Consider the following 15443-nt stretch of genomic DNA (forward strand, 5'->3'; position numbering starts at 1 on the left):
GAATAGGCTGTTTCCCTTACACTGCATGTTGGAGTGCTGGTGGGCTCCCCAGCAGGTAGAGAGACCTGCAAACACAAGCCCAGCAATGGCTGCCACCAGTGAGCAACACCACCTACTGGCTCAGAAACTAAACAAGATGTGTGAATACCCAAACGAAAATCTAAAGGAAAGAAACAACAACTGAGCGACATTGGAAGAAATCAGTGAAGGAACTCCGGAAATATGAAGAAACAAATGGAAAACACACCCCCAAGGGGAGCACCAGCCCCTTAGAAACAGATAGCAACCAAAACCTGGCAACCAAAATGACAGAAGAGGAATTTTGAATGTGGATCATAAGAATATTCACCAACCTGCAAGAACAACTCAATAACCAACACAAAGAAACCACAAAAAGCCTTTAGGATATGGAACAAAAGTTCACTAAAGAGATCGACACAGTGAAGAAACCTTTAACCGAATTCCTGGAGATGAAGAATCAACTCAGGAAACTACAAAATACAGTGGAAAGTCTCAAGAACAGGGTAGATCAAACAGAAAAAAGAATCTAAGAGATTGAAGATAACACCCTCCAATTAAATCAGTCACAGAGATAGAGCAGAGAAACAAGAGAAAAGAGCAAAGGCTACAAGAGATGTGGAATTATGTGAAGAAACCTAACGTGAGGGTCATAGGGTTACCAGAAGGGGAAGAAGACATCACAATCACTTGGACAAGCTTTTTGAAGTTATAATACAGAAAAATTTCCCAGGCCTTGCCCAAAATCTCAATATATAAGTTCAAGAAGCTCAGAGGACCCCTGGGAGATTCAATGCAAACAAGAAGACATCACATCATGCAGTCATCAGACTGACCAAAATATCAACTAAGAGGCCCTTCTAACAGCTGTAAGATGAAAGAAGCAAGTAACTTATAAAGGAAAGCCAATTCAAATAACACTAGATTTCTCTACTGAGACTTTACAAGCAAGGAGAGACTGGGGCCGCATTCTCACTTTTCTGAAACAAAACAATGCCCAGCCTAGAATCTTATTTCCTGCAAAACTAAGCTTCGTATATGAAGGAGAAATAGACTTTCCCAGACAAGCAGAGCCTCAGAGAATTCACCAAGACAAGACCAGCCCTACAAGAAGCACTCAAAACAGTGTTATACACGGAACACAATAATAAAAACTCATAAATATAAAAACAACCAAAACCCAAAGATTAAAGGACAGATATTACTATGGCTCAAGAGAGAATCAAAGCAACAACATCAACCCAACAGAATGAACAGTAATCTACTTTACCTATCAGTTCTCTGAAAAAACGTGAATAGCTTAAACTCTCCACTCAAGAGACATAGGCTGGCTGATTGGATAAGAAAATACAGGCCAAGTATATGCTATCTTCAGGAAACACATCTAACCTGCAAGGATGTGTATAGACTAAAAGTAAAAGGGTGAAGATCAGTATTCCAAGCAAGTGGAAGCCAAAGGAAGGCAGGCATGGTGGTTCTAATTTCAGATGATTTAGTTTTTAAACCAACAAAAGTAGTGAAAGACAAAAAGGGTCATTATATAATGGTGAAGGGGATACTTCAACAAGAAGAGATAACAATTTTAAATATATATGCACCCAACTTAGATGCACCCAGATTCATGAAGCAAACCTTACTGGAGCTAAGCAAATGAATTAATAGCAATACCATAATCACCAGAGATTTCAACACCCCACTGATGGCACGAGACAGATCCTCCAATCAGAAAATTAACAAACAAATAATGGACCAAAACAAAACTCTAGAACAATTGGGACTGACTGACATTTACAGGACATTCTACCCAAAATCCACTGAATATACATGCTTCTCATCAGCTCAGTGGAATTCTCTAATTGACCATATCCTAGGACACAAAGTAAACCTCAAGAAATTTAAAAAAATAGAAATCATACCATGTACCTTCTCAGATCACAGTGGAATAAATGTAGAAATCAACCGTAACAGAAACTCACATTTCTACACAAAAATGTGGAAATTAAACAACCTCCTACTAAATGATTACTTCATAAATGAAGAAATCAAGATGGAAATAAAAAAATTCTATGAAGAAAATGACAATGGAGAGACAAGTTATAAAATCCTCTGGGACACAGCTAAAGCAGTTCTGAGAGGAAAGTTTATCTCCATAAATGCCTATAACCAAAAGTCAAAAAGATCACAAATAGGCAATCTAATGAAACGACTCAAAGAGCTGAAAAAAGAAGAACAGACCAGCCACAAACCCAGCAGAAGGAGTGAAATCAACCAGATCAAATCAGAACTAAACAAAATTGAAAACAGGGAAGCTATTCAGGAGATTAATAAAACAAAAAGTTGGTTCTTTGAAAAAATAAACAAAATTGACATGCTACTGGCTAAGCTAACAAAAAGCAGAAAAGAGAAATCTCTAATAAGCTCCATCAGGAACAAAAAAGGAGATATCACAACTGATCCCAAAGAGACACTAGAAATAATTTATGAGTACTACAAAATTCTTTATGCACACAAACTGGAAAATATGGAGGAAATGGACAAATTTCTAGAAACACACAACCTCCCTAGGCTCAACTAGGAAGAAAAGATTCCCTGAACAGACCAATCTCAATAGCTGAAATAGAAACAGCAATTAAAAATCTCCCTAAAAAGAAAAGTCCTGGTCCAGATGGTTTCACACCCGAATTTTACCACACTTACAAAGAAGAACTGGTACCTATCTTGCAGAAATTATTCCACAATATCAAAAAGAATGAAAACCTCCACAAAACCTTTTATAAGTTAACATAACCCTGATACCAAAACCAGGAAAGGATGCAACAAAAAAAAAGAAATCTACAGACCAATATCCCTTATGAATATAGATGCAAAAATTTTCAACAAAATCCTAGCTAACCGAATCCAGATGCTTATCAAGAAAATAATCCATCACAACTAAGTTGGGTTCAACCCAGAGATGCAGGGATGGTTCAACATACATAAATCTATAACTGTAAGTCACCACATAAACAGAAGCAAAAACAAAGACCATATGATTCTTTCAATAGTTGCAGAAAAAGGTTTTGAACAAAATTCAACACCCTTGCAAGATAAGAACACTTAATAAAATACGTATAGAAGGGACATACCTAAAAATGATACAAGCCATATACAACAGACCCATAGCCAACATCAGAGTAGTGGGGAAAAATTGAAAGCATTCCCACTTACAGCTGGAACCAGGCAAGGTTGCCCACTATCCTCACCTCTATTCAACATAGTGCTGGAAGTCCTGGCTATAGCAATCAGACAGGAAAGTGGAATTAAAGGTATCCAAATTGGGGCAGAAGAGATCAAACTTTCATTGTTTGCTGATGATACAATATTATATTTAGAAAACCCCAAGGATTCAACCAAGAGACTCCTGGAATTGATAAATGAATTTAGTAAAGTCACAGGATATAAAATCAATACACAGAAATCAGAGGCATTCACATACGCCAACAACAATCAAATTGAGAACCAAATCAAAGACTCAATACCCTTCACAATAGCAACAAAGAAAATAAAGTATCTAGGAATATACTAAATCAAGGAGGTAAAAGACCTCTACAGAGAGAACTATGAAACATTGAGGAAGGAAATAGCAGAGAATGTAAACAGATGGAAATTAATACCATGCTTGTGGGTCAGCAGACTCAACATCATTAAAATGTCTATACTACCCAAACTGATCTACATATTCAATGTAATACCTATTAAAATCCCAACATCATTCTTCTATAGATATTCTTTTATATCTTCTACAGATATAAAAAAAATAATTTTATGCTTCGTTTGGAACCAGAGAAGACACCCCATATCAAAAGCAATTCTAGGCAATAAAAACAAAATGGGAGGTATTGATATGCCAGTATTGATATGCTCACTCTATATGGACAGCAATACACAGATAGAAACTCCCCCCCCCCAAATTTAAAAAGAATATTCAATAATATCCCTCATGAATATAAATGCAAAAATATCTAAGCCAAATGTTAACAAAGGAAATATAAAAATATGTAGAAATATTTTGTCACCAATCAGAATTTATCCAAGGAATGCAAGATTGCTTTTCCATTTAAAGGTCAATCTATACAGGCAAATCACTTCTGGAAAGTCAGAGCAAGAACCTCTAAAAATACACTTCTCCATAAAATCAATAAATGATTAGACTAAAATCATCAAAGTGATTGTTCAAGACTTTGGAAATTAAACAAAAACCTACAAAATTCCAAAGAATATTTACTTAAGGAAAATGGCTGACTCTTAGGAAGAACTGGAAGATTTGTATCCCTTTACCAGGCCCTCTTCCCATCCTCTTCTCCCCAGCACTATGGTAGTCAGAAGAACCAGCTTTATGGCAACCACTGCAGAAGAAAGAACATGTTTTGGAGTTTCCCCCAAAAGCCCCATCCCTGGAGAAGTATCACTATTTGACCAATCTGGAAGATCCCTGCAAGAGCCAAATATATAGAACTTATATTTATTTGTACTAAGTCAGTGCTCACTTGGTAAGAAAAATCTCAATCCCAGAGCATTATTTAAAAAGAATTTATGGCAATTGTTTAATATAACAGATACCTGAAAAGTTGATAGCAGTTGGGACAAACAAAGAGCTGGCCATAAAACTAAAAAGAAAAATGTTGGGAATTAGATGTCCAAAGGCTGCTAATAAAGCTCTGACACATTCATTTTTATCTAGAAGGCCACATACATGTGCAAACCTCTAGACCAGGACAACAAAGCATCCTAATTGCTTACCTCTGGCTTTCCTTTTAGGATCTGTGCAAGCAGAAGCTTAAGTTAAAGAATGGTTGTAAACTACTTTGGCACTGAATGCAAGCCACAACAGCAAAGAACAACTAAAACAAGCTCTGAGAATAGAAAGAATCTGATTTACAGAATTGCCACATTATATATAAAGGTCCAGTTTTCAACAAATAATTACAAGATATACAAGGAAACAGGAAAGTATGTTACATATAAGAAAAGAAGAAGCCACTATAAACTACCCCTTAGAAAAGTAAGATGTTGGACTTACCAGAGATGATAAATCCACTAATAAAAATGTTCTGTATACCATGGAGTACTATTCAGCTCTAAGAAACAATGGTGATATAGCACATCTTATAATTTCCTGGTTAGAGCTGGAACACATACTGCTAAGTGAAGTATCCCAAGAATGGAAAAACAAGCACCATATATACTCACCAGCAAACTGGTATTAACTGAGTAGCACCTAAGTTGACACATAGGTACTACAGTGATAGGGTATTGGGGAGTGGGGAGGGGAGAGAAGGGCGGGTATATACATACATAATGAGTGACATATGCACCATCTAAGGGATGGTCATGCTGGAAACACAGACTTGTGGGGGGAGGGAGGGAAAGGGCATTTATTGAAACCTTAAAATCTGTACCCTCATAATATGCCGAAATAAAAAAAATGTTCAGAAAAGTAAAGAAGCCTCCCTAGGCTCAAACAGGAAGAAATAGATTCCCTGAACAGACCAATCTCAACAGCTGAAATAGAAACAGCAATTAAAAATCTCCCTAAAAAGAAAAGTCCCGGTCCAGATGGCTTCACACCCAAATTTTACCACATTTACAAAGAAGAACTAGTACCTATCTTGCAGAAACTATTCCACAACATTGAGAAGAACGGAAACCTCCCTGACACCTTTTATGAAGCAAATATTACTCTGATACCTAAAACCAGGAAAGAATGCAACAAAACAAGAAAACTACAGACCAATATCCCTAATGAATATAGATGCAAAAATTTTCAACAAAATCTTAGCTAACTGAATTCAGACACTTATCAAAAAAATAATCCACCACGACCAAGTGGGCTTCATCCCAGGGATGCAGGGATGGTTCAACATACGTAAATCTATAAATGCAATTCACCACATAAACAGAAGTAAAAACAAAGACCACATGATTCTTTCAATAGATGCAGAAAAGCTTTTGACAAAATTCAACACCCTTTCATGATATGAACACTTAAGAAAATAGGCATAGGAGGGACATACCTAAAAATGATACAAGCCATATATGAAAGACCCATAGCCAACATCATACTGAATGGGGAAACATTGAAATCATTCCCACTTAAAACTGGAACCAGACAAGGCTGCCCACTATCTCCACTTCTGTTCAACATAGTGCTGGAAGTCTTGGCTACAGCAATCAGACAGGAAAATGGAATCAAAGGTATCCAAATAGGGGCAGAAGAGATCAAACGTTCACTGTTTGCTGATGATATGATATTGTATCTAGAAAACCCCAAGGATTCAACCAAGAAACTCCTGGAACTGATCAATGAATTTAGTAAAGTCTCAGGATACAAAATCAATACACAGAAATCAGAGGCATTCATATACGCCAACAACTATCTAATTGAGAACCAAATCAAAGACTCAATTCCCTTCACAATAGCAACAAAGAAATTAAAGTACCTAGGAATATACTTAACCAAGGAGGTAAAAGACCTCTACAGGGAGAAGTATGAAACACTGAGGAAGGAAATAGCAGAGGATGTAAACAGATGGAAATCCATACCATGCTCGTGGATCGGTAGACTCAATATCATCAAAATGTCTATACTACCCAAACTGATCTACAGATTCAATGCAATACCTATTAAAATCCCATCAGGATACTTCACAGATATAGAAAAAATAATTTTACGCTTCGTATGGAACCAAAGAAGACCCCGAATATCAAGAGCAATTCTAAGCAACAAAAACAAAATGGGAGGCATTAATATGCCAGATATCAAACTATACTACAAAGCTGTAGTAATTAAATCAATATGGTATTGGCACAAAAATAGGAATATTGACCAGTGGAACAGATGTGAGAATCCTGATAAAAAACCATCCTCATATAGCCATCTAATCCTTGATAAAGCAGACAAAAACCTATGTTGGGGAAAAGAATCCCTTTTCAATAAATGGTGCTGGGAAAACTGGATAGCCACCTGCAGAAGGCTAAAACAGTACCCACACCTTTCACCTCTCACAAAAATCAATTCACGCTTGATAACAGACTTAAACCTAAGGTATGAAACTATTAGAACTCTAGAGGAAAAAGTTGGAAACACTCTCCCAGACATCGGCCTGTGCAAAGAGTTTATGAAGAAGTCCCCAAAGGCAATCACAGCAGCAACAAAAATAAATAAATGGGACATGATCAAACTACAAAGCTTCTGCACAGCCAAAGAAATAGTCATGAAAGTAAACAGACAACCTACAGAATGGGAGAAAATTTTTGCATCCTATGCATCCGATAAGGGACTGATAACTAGAATATACTTAGAACTCACGAAAATCAGCAAGAAAAAATCAAATAACCCCATTAAAAGTGGGCAAAGGACTTGAACAGAAACTTTTCTAAAGGAGACAGAAGAATGGCCAACAAACATATGAAAAAATGCTCAACATCCCTAATCATTAGGGAAATGCAAATCAAAACCACAATGAGATATCACTTAACCCCAGTGAGAATGGCCTTTATCAAAAAATCTCCAAACAATAAATGCTGGCGTGGTTGCAGAGAGAGAGGAACACTCCTACACTGCTGGTGGGACTGCAAACTAGTTCAACCTCTGTGGAAAGCAATATGGAGATACCTTAAAGCGATACAAGTGAATCTACCATTTGATAAAGCAATCCCATTGCTGGGCATCTACCCAAATGATCCAATGACACTCTACAAAAAAGACACCTGCACTTGAATGTTTATAGCAGCACAATTCATAATTGCAAGGCTGTGGAAACAGCCCAAGTGCCCATCAATCCAAGAATGGATTAATAAAATGTGGTATATGTATACCATGGAGTACTATTCAGCTCTAAGAAACAATGGTGATATAGCACATCTTATATTTTCCTGGTTAGAGCTGGAACCCATACTACTAAGTGAAGTATCCCAAGAATGTAAAAACAAGCACCAGATATATTCTCCAGCAAACTGGTATTAACTGAGTAGCACCTAAGTGGACACATAGGTACTACAGTAAGGGGGTATTGGGCAGGCGGGAGGGGGGAGGGGGCGGGTATATACATACATAATGAGTGAGATGTGCACCATCTGGGGGATGTTCATGATGGAGACTCAGACTTGTGGGGGGATGGGGGGGAAGTGGGCATTTATTGAAACCTTAAAATCTGTACCCCCATAATATGCCGAAATAAAAAAAAAAAGAATTCAAGAAGTATGAAAGATCAAGGAAACATGACACCACTAAAGGAAAACAATAATTTTTCAGTGACTGTCCCTAAAGAAATGGAGTTCTATAAATTGCTCTATAACAAATTAAAAACAATAGTTTTAAATAAGCTCAGAAAGTTACAAGGATACAAAGTTACAAACACAGACAATCCAATCAAAGCCAGAAAACACTACATGAAAGAAACTAGAAATTATGAGATAGAAACTATAAAAAAGCCAGAAATTATAGAATTGAAGAATACACTGCATGAAATGATATTTAAAATAGAGAGCATCAATAGCAGACTTGATTGAGCAGAAGAAAGGACCTGTGAACTTGAAGACAGGACATTTGAAATTATACATCAGAGGAGAAAAAGGAAAAAATAAGAAGAAATGAAGAAAGCCTACAGGATTTATGGAAAACTATCAAGAGAATATGTTAGGATAATGGAAGGTCATGAAGGTAAAGAGAGAAAAGGACAGAAAGTTTATAGAAAGAAATAATGGCAAAACTCCCCAAATCTGGGGAAAGATATGGATGGACATGAAACTCAAAGATTCCTGTACTGATTAAAATGAAAAATGACTTCTCCAAAACACATTATAATCAAACTGTCAAAAATTGAAGCCAATGAACTCATCAATTAATAAAGTTACCTTGAAAACACCAATTGCTAAGTGGCGAGGGCTGTTCTTATGTTATAATTATTATTTTCATATAATTTCAGTAAATGTTATTTAACAGCTTATACTGTTAAAAAAAAACATCAGAATTTTGAAAGCAGCAAGAGAAAACAGACTTATCACAAAAGGGAACCCTTATAAGGCTATCAACAGATTTCGCCCCAGAAACCTCACAGACCCAGAGGGAGCAGAATGAAATATTCAAGTGCTGAAAGGAAAAACATGGTAACTAAGAATACTGTATGCTTGAAGCTCTGACTTGAGGGGACAGTAGGGCAATGGCATTATACATAACATTAAAATTTGTACCACCATAATATGCTGAAATTAAAAAAAAGAAAAAAATACTGTACTTGGTGAAGCTGTCTTTGAAAAATGAAGCAGAATATTCCTGGACAAACAAAATCTGAAGGAGTTCATTATTCCTAGACCTCCTTTAAAAGACACACTAAGGAGAGGTCTTCAAGTGAAATGATGAGATGCTAATTAGTAATATAAAAAAATAAAAGTAGGCCAGGTGCGGTGGCTCACACCTGTAATCCTAGAACTCTGGGAGGCCAAGGCAGGTGGATTGTTTGAGGTCGGGAGTTTGTAACCAGCCTGAGCAAGAGCAAGACCTCATCTCTACTATAAATAGAAAGAAATTAATTGGCCAACTAATATATATAGAAAAAAATTAGCCGGGCATGGTGGCACATGCCTGTAGTCCCAACTACTTTGGAGGCTGAGGGAGGAGGATTGCTTGAGCCCAGGAGTTTGAGGTTGCTGTGAGCTAGGCTGACGCCACGGCACTCACTCTAGTCTGAGCAACAAAGCGAGACTCTGTCTAAATAAATAAATAAATAAATAAATAAATAAATAAATAAATAAATAAATATAAAAGTCACTATAAAGGAAAGTAAATACACAAATTCAAAGCATTCTGATATTTTAATTCTGGTGTGCAAATAATTTTACTGTGTACAGAAATACAGAAGCATTAAAACCAACTACAGCTACAACAACTTGTTAATGCATACACATTGCATAAAGATATAAATTGAAATGCTAAAAATATAAAATATGAGGGGAGAGAAGTAAAAATACAGAATTTTGTTTGTGATAAAATTAATTTGTTAACAGCTTAAAATAGATTTTTATGCCTGTAAGATGTATTATGTAAGCATTGTGTTAAGTACAAAGCAAAAACCTGAAGTCCATACACAAAAGAGAAAAAGAAAAGAATCAAAATAGAAAATCATCAGATTACAAAGGGAAGCAGCAAGAGAAGAACAAAACTAAAAACCGCAAGAAAAAAAGTAACAATGTTAATAGTAAGTCCTTACCTATCAATAATTACATTAAATGTAAATGGATTGAATTCTCCAAACAAAAAACATAAGAGTGTACAAATGGATATTTTAAAAAGCCATGAATATCTGCTGCCTACAATAGAATCACTTTACTACTAAGAACACACCTAGACTGAAATTAAAGAGATAGAAAAATATATGCCATGCAAATGAAAGGCAAAATAGAGCAGAGGTAGCTATACTTATATAAGACTTAAAATAGACTTTAAGTTAAAAACTGTAACAAAAGATTTACAAGGTCATTTTATGCTGATAACAGGGTTAATTCTTCAAGAGGCCATAACAAATGTGTGTGTATGTGTATCTGTAATGTTGAAGCACCTAAATATATAAGACAAATATTAATAGTTATGAAGGGAGAATTAAACAGCAACGCAATAGTAGTAGGGAACTTCAATACCACACTTTCAACCATGGATAGATAATCCAGACAGAAAATCAATAAGGAAATGTTGGACTTGAATATCGCTTTAGATCAAATAGGTCTAACAGACATACACAGAACATTCCACCCAACAGTGGCAGAATAGATATCTTAAGTGCACATGGAACATCCAGGACAGCTGTATGTTAGGCCATAAAGCAATCTTTCAAAATCCAAGAAGATTGAAATAATATCCAGTACTTATTTTCACCACAACAACGTGAAACTAGAAATCAATATCAAAAAAAATTTACAAATATGTGGAATTAACAGACTCCTGCAAGGCAGGGGGTCAAAGAAGAAATCAATAAATATTTTGTGACCAAAAAATGAAAACAGAACATACCAAAACCTATGGGACATAGCAAAAGCAGTTATAGGAGCGAAGTCTATAGTGATAAACACATTAATAAAAAGGAAAGGTTTAAAATATCATAGCTTTACACCTTGAAGAACTGATACTCTTTCTCATGTTCTAGGTGTTTGGATTTTGTTTGTTTGTTTATCTGTTTTTTTTAAATTTGTGCTTCAGCTTGGATTATTCTTTTGGTTTGTCTTAAAGGTCTCTGATCCTTTCTTCAAGGTATCTATTCCATCTAATGGAAATTAGATCTATCTAATGCCTTTTGTTTAACAACCTTATTGAGGTATACTTTAAATACCATAAAATTTTCACACATAGAATATACAAGTCAATGATTTTTAAGTAAATTTATAGAGTTGTACATCCATCACCACAATCCAGGTTTAGAAAATTTCCATCATCCCTAAAAGTTGCCTCATCCCCATTTACAATCAATATAAACTTTGTTCCCAAGCCCCAGGTCACTACTAGCTTATTTGTCTACATGGATTTGCCTTATACAGAAATTTTATATAAATGGAATCATTCAATATACATATTTTTTCTGTTTCTTTTTCTTTCATTTAGCATAATGTTTTTGAAGTTCATCCATGTTGTAATCATGTATCAGCTCATCTAATGTCTTTCTGATTAAAGATATTTAACATACTAGAATTCTCATTTGGTTCATTTTCATTATTTCCATTGTCCTTATGAATCTACCATCCATTAACACATTTTTGCCATCATCTTGTATTCATTGTTTATAATAGAGTTTAAATTTTGGTCTCTGCTCTTTCTAAAATTCGGTCATGTGCTTGTTAGTTTATAACAACTATAGTTTTCATTTTCTTTGTTCATTTTGTCTTTTATTTTTCGTGTATCAGACACTCTGAGTAGAATGAAAGTGAAGGATGATTTTCTCTCTGCTTTTATTTTGTTTGCAGACAGAACTTGCAGGGTAGTGAGAAAGAAATTATCATTTAAATTTCACCAAAGTCAAGTCGTTCTAGAATTGACTAATGCATTTAATGTTATACCATCTACAGATCTATAAATGTCTACTCCTATATGTATATGTTTTATATAGCAAAATAGTATCTTGACTCCTTAGATATCTTCCTATCTGAGAGATTTCGATTCAAAATTTATTAATAACAGCTTTCTTTTTTGTATTTATTTTTTTCAGCATATTATGGGGGTACAAATGTTAAGGTTACTTATATTGCCCTTGCCCCACCTCCCCCCTCGAGACAGAGCTTCAAGCATGTCCATCCCCCTGTTGGTGCACACCACACTCATTATATATGTATATACTCATCCCCTCCCCCCACCCGCCTGACATCTGATAAATGTTATTCCTATATTTCCACTTAGATGTTGATCAGTTAATACCGATTTGCTGGTGAGTACATATGGTGCTTATTTTTCCATTCTTGGGATACTTCACTTAATAGAATGGGTTCCAGTTCTATCCAGGAAAATACAAGAGGTGCTACATAACTGTTGTTTCATATAGCTAAATAGTACTTCATGGTATACATATATCACATTTGTATTAATCCACTCATGTATTAATGGGCACTTTGGTTGTTTCCACATCTTTGCAATTGTGAATTGTGCTGTTATAAACATTTGAGTGCAGGTGTCTTTTTATATAGTGACTTTTGTTCTTTTGAGTAGATGCCCAGTAAAGGGATTACTGGATCAAATGGTAGAGCCACTTGTATCGCTGTAAAGTATCTCTATATTGATTTCCACAGAGGTTGAACTAGCAAGAGGTCCCATCAGCAATGTAGGAATAACAATTTTCTTAATGTAGTCTGAATCTTTCATAATAACTATTGATAATTAATTGGATGTAGTGGTTAATACTTTACATGTATTGTTCATTCATATATAATACTTATCTATTTCTTATTTTCAATCATTTGCTGTTAATATTTCTTACTCTTGCAAATGATAGTGCATTAAACAAAACTAAGAAGATGTTGAAAAGTCAGCCAAATCAGAAAAATAACAACAGTATTCTTTCACTGGGAGATTTTACACAGCTTCTGAAAGAAAATATATTTTGTATAACAATAATGAGGACTGAATAAGAAAATACTCAGACATTTTGGGTTATTTCTAGCTTAATGAAGGCAAGGATTCATGAAGTGTAATTGGCTAGCCTTGATGTTGATTATGTAGAAATAAGATTACTTCCAGTCAGATAAAGCAGAATCATGTGAGGCAATGATGTTATGAGTCTAATATGAACATATATATGCTTTGGATAGGGACTATGAACCAGTATGATGGAAAAAACATCACATTGTATATTTATGTCACATACATCCTGACATACTTTAATAGTCTTTTAAATGAGACAATCCAAGTTCACAGCTAACTCCAAATTTTTGTTTCTCTCATATTGAGTAATATATTATCATTGATAACCATATCACTACAGTTTCACTTCAAGTATTGCTCCAGACAGAGGGTCCTGGGAAGCTTGTGGAGTTGCCATTATAGCCAGCTTCACTAAAGTCAAGTCAAATGTCCACTTATGCTATAATCTGCTATAAAAGCAGGTGATAAAGTTTATGGGCATTAGTGTGGTGTGAGGAATGCTTATTTATTGGAAGTGCAGCTCAGTGACCATCTATTCTATTAGAACAGGACAAATAACCCTTTCAGAATTAGCCCAATTGATGGCCTCCTCAATGATCTCACAATGCCACTATCATGTACCTTCCATTTTTCACAACACAGGGTATTTTTCTAAAATCTTTTTGGTTGAATAAAACTTTTGAGTTCTGCATCCAAGAAATAACTGTTGTGTCACTAACTCAGACAGCTTGGTAGAGAGGAAATTGCAGAAAAAAGAAGTCAGGGAGGAAACAAGTGAATAAATGAAATGACAAAGGTGACAAATGATCAACTCTGATGTTTATCACAAGGATTAGGAAGCTGGGCTGCCTGAATCATAAATAATTACAAGGAAACCAATGTTGTACTTTATTTCTAATTAATTTGGTGCATTTCTGACCTGATTTATTTTCTATATGATGTTTTGTTACAGGTTAAAAATGAGAACAAGGTGTTGTACTTCAGGGAAGAGAGGTGAGCAACCACTTTGATATTTTGAAATTATTTTGTGTATCTGTGGCTGGTGAAGTCAGAATTTAAGGTTATGTGTTCATTACATCAGTGGCTTAAAGAGATTATTTTTACAGTAGATATATTTCCCCATGGATGTTTCTACTATGTTCAAGGAATCTTCTTTCTTGTTTCTTCCCTTTGTTTAAATCTCTTTTTTTTAACATTTTGGTTGCATTTTATATATTTACCTCTCCCTAGCAAGGGTTACAGGTATGCCCTTCCCCACCACAATGCTCACCACTTCCCCTAGATGTGGGTCTACTCCCCAACCCCTGAAACTCTGGTGAACACCACCACCATTTGTGTACCATAGTATTAATCAGTTAGTACCAATTTGATGGCGAGTACATGTGGAACACTTTTTTCCAATCTTGTGTCACCTCATTTTTTATGATGAGCTTAAGCTCAATCCAGGATAATATAAGAGGTGCTAGCTCACTGTCATTTCTTAGAATTGAGTAAATGTTAAAATTTGGTATATATGTTTACAATGTTTAAATCTGTTTTTGAAGTAACCTACATAATTTTGAGAAGTTGCTTATATATTTCTCATTTTCACCATTTTGTGTTAAGAGAAAATAATCTTGTAATGAAATTCAAGTGTCCTAAATATTGATTTTTTTTATCTTTTTCTGGCACATTCAGAACACAGATGCTTCTATTCATATTTGTACTGTAATCATACCATATATTACTTTGCTACATCACTTATCCCCTAAATTTTTATTTGACTTAAAAGGTTTATTTAAATTATCCCAGTAGATTTTTATTAGAACAAGTCAAGGTCATTTTTTTCATGCTATGTATGAGAGTTCCATTATGCAGATGCAAAACCAAATGTCTACTGTACATTTACTTTTCTTCATTTGTAATGCATTGGATTAGCCTGCACAAAATAAGCCTGGCTATGGAAAATAATTATTTGTTGGAAGGGTTATTGTCTGGATCGATGATGAGCAAAATTATCTGAGGACGGTGAAGGACACACTGCAGATGTCAATCTGAGGTCCAGATGAGTGGCCGTTTAGTAAGACAAGTAAGACTCTCTATGCCTGGCTTATTTGGTAATCCCTCAGTGACAGCATAAAACCACTGGGAGCATGTGTGTTTTTTCTCATTGTTCTTGACATATTTCCTTGACATGAGGAAATTAAAATGATGAGGGAACACTCTGCTTATATTAAATAATGTCAATAGAACCTGTCATTAAAAATGCAATTTTAGCACTTTGTTATTT

The 15443-nt window shown here is 35.2% G+C and overlaps 1 protein-coding gene, 1 non-coding gene and 1 pseudogene across 5 annotated transcripts in view; 2 read left to right on the forward strand and 1 right to left on the reverse strand.

Annotated features, from left to right (window-relative positions):
- LOC105868796 (uncharacterized) overlaps positions 1-15443 on the forward strand; it is a 253234-nt gene that overhangs the window by 224513 nt on the left and 13278 nt on the right. For all 4 annotated transcript variants that reach the window (XM_076004835.1, XM_076004839.1, XM_076004837.1 and 1 more), the window contains exon 19: positions 14127-14167. The gene's annotated coding sequence lies outside the window, so the exon portion shown is untranslated. The remainder of the gene's footprint in view (positions 1-14126; positions 14168-15443) is intronic.
- LOC105868772 (small ubiquitin-related modifier 1-like) overlaps positions 1-15443 on the reverse strand; it is a 75009-nt pseudogene that overhangs the window by 5386 nt on the left and 54180 nt on the right.
- On the forward strand, positions 15150-15216 carry LOC142872260 (small nucleolar RNA SNORD109A). Its single transcript, XR_012920469.1, has one exon. It is a non-coding gene; the product is annotated as a small nucleolar RNA SNORD109A (small nucleolar RNA).

This window comes from Microcebus murinus, chromosome 7 (assembly GCF_040939455.1).
Source record: "Microcebus murinus isolate Inina chromosome 7, M.murinus_Inina_mat1.0, whole genome shotgun sequence".
NCBI classification, from domain to species: Eukaryota; Metazoa; Chordata; class Mammalia; order Primates; family Cheirogaleidae; genus Microcebus; species Microcebus murinus.